Source organism: Cupressus sempervirens, chromosome 10, assembly GCF_028749045.1.
Source record: "Cupressus sempervirens isolate cs-2001-9-10 chromosome 10, ASM2874904v1, whole genome shotgun sequence".
In the NCBI taxonomy this organism is placed as follows: domain Eukaryota; kingdom Viridiplantae; phylum Streptophyta; class Pinopsida; order Cupressales; family Cupressaceae; genus Cupressus; species Cupressus sempervirens.
This window is the reverse complement of record NC_143127.1, coordinates 418,388,764-418,394,984: the sequence shown is the minus strand read 5'-3', so window position 1 is coordinate 418,394,984 and position 6,221 is coordinate 418,388,764. Positions and strand designations below refer to the sequence as shown.

General features: G+C 39.7%; 1 pseudogene; it reads left to right on the top strand.

Moving 5' to 3' along the window:
• The first annotated feature begins 250 nt into the window (after positions 1-250).
• Positions 251-6,221, top strand: part of LOC149534485 (uncharacterized) — a 101,364-nt pseudogene continuing 95,393 nt past the window's right edge.

The window sequence follows — 6,221 nt, the reverse complement described above, 5'->3', positions numbered from 1 at the left end:
TTCCACGTAATTAGTAGATACGGCAATATGCGTAAACTTGACGCTAGTTTAGCGGGCCATGTATACTCTTTTGAACGGGTCATTCACGTTCCCACTTGTACTGCCTGATTAGTCACATCTTTCATTCACTCTTTATTTTTGGAGATTGGTACACTACACAGCATCCGGAAGATTTTAAAAAATATTTTCTTAATCTTATTTTGGTCTAGTCCAAAATTTTCTACCCTCTGTTGGACTTTGAGAAGAAAAACTTCCTATCAACGAGCCTTAAATCTGTAAGCTGCTCCCGACATTTCTCCAAGGAGTGCTTTTTCTTTTGATAATATGGCAGCGGTAATGGTCACCCGACCTTTCGCTTTCTTTTGCTGCATTCTCACCTTTCTGCTTATGCTTTTTCGCTGCACTTCCGTCTCGCAGGATAGCCTTATTCTGCTTCAAATAAAAAATGAAGATTGGAAGGACACTTGGAATGCTTTGAGCGACTGGAATGAGTCTCACCCAAATCCACGCGCTTGGACTGGAATCTCCTGCGATGCTTTCAACATCATCACCACTGTTGATCTCACGGGGCTCTCCATTTCTGGCAACCTCACTTCCGCCTTATGCGCCGCCCTTCCTAATCTCACTTCCTTGACTGTCCAAGACAATGCCTTCACTGGTCCCTTCCCAGTTGGACTTCTGCGTTGCAAGCGTTTGCAGAAGCTCGATTTGTCGAACAATCACTTCGCTGGAACGCTGCCCACTCGTATCCCTGAATTGAGGGAGTTGAGAGCGTTGAACTTGGCAAATAATGCTTTCAGCGGCCCCATTCCTCCAGCGTTCCGAATGCTGCGAAAGCTCGAAGCTCTCTTCTTCCACGACAATCTTTTGAGCGGGCCATTCCCTAATTTCGTCGGGAATTTGGAGTCTCTGAAGAACTTTACGATTGGCGGCAATCCTCTGAGTCCTAGTGTGCTGCCCACGGAGCTTGGCAATTTAAAGCACCTGCAGCAGTTATGGCTATATAACTGCAACCTTGTGGGCGAGATTCCGACTTTCTTTGGCAATTTAACCCAGTTAGAGTGGTCGGATTTGTCGCAGAATCATCTCTTGCGTTCTATTCCAACCAGTTTAATGGTTCTTGAGAGTTTTAGAGAACTTTATCTCTATGACAACAATCTGTCTGGCCAAATTCCGGCCAACATTGGGCAACTGAAGAGCATGGAGAATCTGGATTTCAGCGAAAATGAGCTTCGTGGCACAATTCCCGAGGGAGTCTCAAATCTGACGTATTTGAATTCTCTGCTGTTGTTCGACAATCGACTTACAGGAGAGATACCTGCTGAGCTCGGCAATCTACGATGTTTGAGTTACTTGAAGCTGTTCAGAAACAAACTCAACGGATGGTTGCCCCAGAGTCTGGGCACCTTCTCAAACCTCGCTCACGTTGAAGTGTGGGAAAATGAATTGGAAGGTCCTCTGCCAGAGAATCTTTGTCGGGGAGGAGAGCTCTATGCCTTTTCTGGCACTTCTAACAAATTCAGAGGTAGTCTGCCTTCGTCCTTCGCAGCCTGCAATTCTCTTCAATTTTTGGACATCAGCAACAATCGTCTGAGCGGCCAGATTCCTCCTGGACTATGGGGCGCCTCCAGTCTCCAGATATTAAACCTTAGCAACAATGTGTTTGAAGGCAAGATTCCACCTGCAATCGGTCAAGCGAAGAATCTGAGGCGGTTGGATGTAAGCAACAACAACCTAAGCGGCAAGATTCTTCCATGGCTCTGAGGTGCTTCCAATCTCGCAGAATTACGTCTTAGCCACAATAGGTTTGAAGGCAATATCTTATGTTAGAAAGACAAGGAAGCAATTCAGCGGGTAATGCGTATGGTAGTTTACACTTGCAAATCCTTACTACGCATACTTTTGGTTTCAGGCATAGGAATAGAAAATAAGAATTTAGATTGGGAATGTGAATGGCTATTCCAACAAGAGCCGTGTTACAGCATGAGTCCCGCGTAATGGAAAAAAAATGAAATTGAAAAAAAATAATAAAATAATTTGTATTTGAGAATTCTAAACAATTTGATGAGGGATAAGTTATTACTCGCTAAAATATATGTTAAAAATTTGTAAGAGTTCTTTTTTGTGTAAAAGAAATTCTAAACACACATTGATAGGTGAACTATAAAATCAACAATACATTTTGTCAATTTATAGTGAAAAGTGATAGAATCTAGTGGAAAAGATTAAAAACAATTACAACAAAAAATAAAACATTTTTTAAAGTCTAAAAATATAAGAAGAATTGCCAACTATATATTATACTTTGCAGTTTAAAATTTCTAATAGTCTATAAAATTATATTGGTCAAATTAATATCATCATAGAAGCATCATAGAACTCAATTAAATTATTCAATCAATAGCCTTCTTTCTCAACTAGATCATTCAAACAGTAGCCTTCTTTTAAGAATAAAAAAAATGAATCATTTATCACATTATTAAAAAAATTAATATGTTATTCAATTAATACCTAATTTTGCAATGAATTAACAATTGTTTGAAATGCAAATAATAGTTATATCATATTAACTATTCTTAAACAACAAACTTATAAATTAATTTGACTATGGAAATTAATTATAACTAATTATTAATACAAACTAATAATATAATGAGTAATTATTTTGTTTATAACTTATGTATTATAATTAGTTTGCATTATAATTAATTTATTAATAAGTTAATTGGTAAATGTGCTTTGCCCAAAAAGTAAGGAAAAAATAGAAGGTAATAGCAAAACACAGACGCAGAAAATGCAAATGAACGTTCGTAGAAATGTAAGGAGAAAGGAGAAGATAGAAGAAAATTAGAGATGGCAGGAAGTGTAAATGTAGTACGCCTCTGTAGAAGCAGATGGAATGGCAGGGACTCCATAGACTGGATTGCAGCTGCATGGGGCAGTGTCGTGTACAAGTTATGCAACAGTATTGACTGCAATGAAGATACAAATGTGAATGATCTATTGAAGGAACTAGAGAGCTGCTTGGCAGACATAATAAAATATTGTCTAGAGAAGATTTAGCATCTCCTCTTTCTCAACTCAAAGGAATGGACCATGAACAGCAATGAAAGGAAGAGTGCTAAAGCAATTTTTACAATAGGAAAGGCAAGGATGATCATAGAAATGCTCAGGGAAATGATAGAGAAGGACCAAGGGAGCAGCTCAGCAATTGTTCCATATCAATCTTATTAGATTTCCACAATCCATTAGAATATAATTTTTGCTTCTAGTTTTGATTGTGTCAGTTTTTTTAGCATCAACATTTCAGATCACACTCTATGATCCATCATCAGGATGAGAGAATGCAAGAATGAAAAAGTGAGCAGATCAAGCTAGTTCAGGGGTTATTAAAGGGAAAAAGAGGAGGGGTGCAGAAAGCGAGGTGGCTTGAGGAGAATAAGAATAAAAAAATAAAAATAAAAAGAATAAGAACACACAAGAAAGAATATATATATATATATATATATATATATATATATATATATATATTTGTGTGTGTGTAAAAATACTAATAAAAGAACTTTATAAACAAAACGTATATATATATGTATATAACTGTGTGTGTATATACATAAATATATATATTAATACTAAGCTATAAAAATACAACATAAAAACAATAAAAGAAAACTAAACGAAGACAACTAAGGAAAAAAGGCAGGGAAACAAGAAAAAAATAATAATAATAATCAATAATAAAAATTAAAAAATTAAAAAATGAAAGAACCAGAGCAAACCAGAATAAAAACTAAAATAACACACACACACACACACACACACACACACAAAATGGAGTAGAGCTAAGCATAAAGAAGTTATTAATCAAGAAAACAATTAACAAAGAAGAAAAAGAAAGAAAGAGCGAGAAAGGGAAAAAGATCGAGGAACCAAGAAAAGAAAGGATGAGAAGGGTGAGGAAGAGGGGGAGAAAAAAAGCTAGGGGAGAGTCATGACAAAAAAGGAAAGGATACAAAAGAGGCAGAGGAGCATGCAAGACCAAGGACAAAGAGGACAGAGAGCAAGAAAGGACGGGAGGGGGGAAGCTCAAGGACGGTGAAGACTCTCTAGAGAACATAATAATGGTTGCCAAGACTGGCTCAAGGACCACCCATCATCTCGATTGAGATTAAGGGGATGGTGGTTTATTTCGATGGCTTCCATTAACTTCCTCTTGAAATAGTTATCTTCCTTGACAAGGATTTGGGTGCTCTCCAGATAGATATGGTTTTTGGTGGCAGATGAGTGCTCTGCAAGAGTAGATTTTTGGACTCTTTTATGTTTGATGTATGCACTATGCTCCCTAATTCTAGTCTAGAATGAGTGACCCGTTTCTCTTATGTAGGCCACACCACAGGAGCAAACAATCTTGTAGACTCCCGAGTCAAGAAGAGCATCCTTGGAGTCTTTAAGAGGGGGAACATAGTTGCAAATCCTAGACATGGGCTTGAAGGCAACCCTAAGGCCCTTTTTGGACAAGATTTTGGCAATCTTTTGGGATATGCCATCAACAAAAGGAATGGCGACACTTAGGGGAGGTGGTGACAAAAGAGGTTTAGGGTTGGTAGTAGTAAGAAAGAAAGACTTGGCTTGGTTAAGTGCCTTAGAAATTTGCTAATGCGAGTATCCATTAAGCTTGAAGACTTGGCAGAGATGGGTCAAGTCATGGTTTAAGTTGTCATCATCGCAAATTCTAAGGGCTCTAAGGGTGAGGGTCTTGAGGATGCCAACCTTTTGGCTGGGGTGATGGTGAGAAGAAGAGTGGAGGTATAACTTAGTGTGGGTGGTCTTGCGATACACACCTCGATCGAGGGTTCCATCTGCCTTCTTGATGAGAAGAACATCGAGGAAAGGTAAATGGTTGTTCGACTCGAGTTCCATCGTGAAGGAGATGTTAGTGGATAAGTTGTTGATGTGCTTGTGGAACTCCACAAGCTTGTCCTAACCATGTGGCTAGCACACATTTGTGTCATCCACGTATCGCTTCCACCATTTGGGTTTAAGAGGAAAAGAGTGGAGGGCCAAATCCTCAAAGCGCTCCATATAAAGGTTGGCAATGACTGGAGAGAGGGGAGAACCCATAGCCACCCCGTCTACTTGTTCATAGAAGACACCTTGAAAGGAAAAGAAAGTGGACCTCAGACATAAATCTACTAAGGAGGCAATTTCTTCACGCATCTTTCCCTTAATGATGTCAATGGAGTCAGGAATAGGCACATTGGTGAAGAGAGACACCACATCGAAACTCACCAAGATGTCATTTTGCTCCAACTTGACATCTTTGGTGAATTGGACGAAGTGGCTAGAATCTTTGACAAAAGTGTCAGAATTTCCCACCAACGGGGAGATAAGCTTGGCAAGATGAGATGCCAACCAATAGGTTGGTGACCCAATGGTGTCAACAATAGGTCGAAGCGAGATGCCATCTTTATGAATTTTTTGGACCCCATAGATGCGAGGGGTTACTTCTTTAGATGGCAACATTTTTTTCTTAGTGGCCTCATTAAAGGAGGAATTGGTTACAGCAGTCTTGACAAGCTTGAGAATCTTCGAACAAGGGTTACGAGGAAGGGCCCTGTAGCTATTTGAATCAGCAAGCAAAACCTGCATTTTGGCGACATAATCATGCCTGTTCATGACAATAGTGGCGTTACCTTTATCAGCCTTGGTGATGACAATATTGTTGTTGGCAACTAAGTTTTTGAAGGCCCGCAGCTCAGCTATGGGGAAGTTGAGTCTAGGTGGCTTGGCACGTCTAAGGGTGACCGCACAATCTTGTCTAAAATCTTCCGCCAAATCAAAGGAGAGGGAGTGGATAGCTTGCTCAATCTCAACAAGAAATTTAATGTGAGGAATAGATTGGGGAGCATAGGCAAAGTTAAGACTACACTTCAAAAAATTAAAAGAAGGATGGTCAATAATAGCATGAGATAGGTTGACCACAAGTTTATCCTCCCAATTGTGCACGATGTGGTAAGAAAGAGAAGGGTGAGGCGAGAGACCAGCACGGTCACTTCTAGAGTTGGCAACAAGGTTCATGGGATGACCCATAAGATTGACAGCAGGAGGGAATGCATCAGAGCCGATAGGAAGATGGAGAGGCTCCAACTTAGACGTCACCAAAGTGGGGGACATAGGAGCAGGAACCACATTATCCAAGTGAGGGGCCTGCATGTTGGATG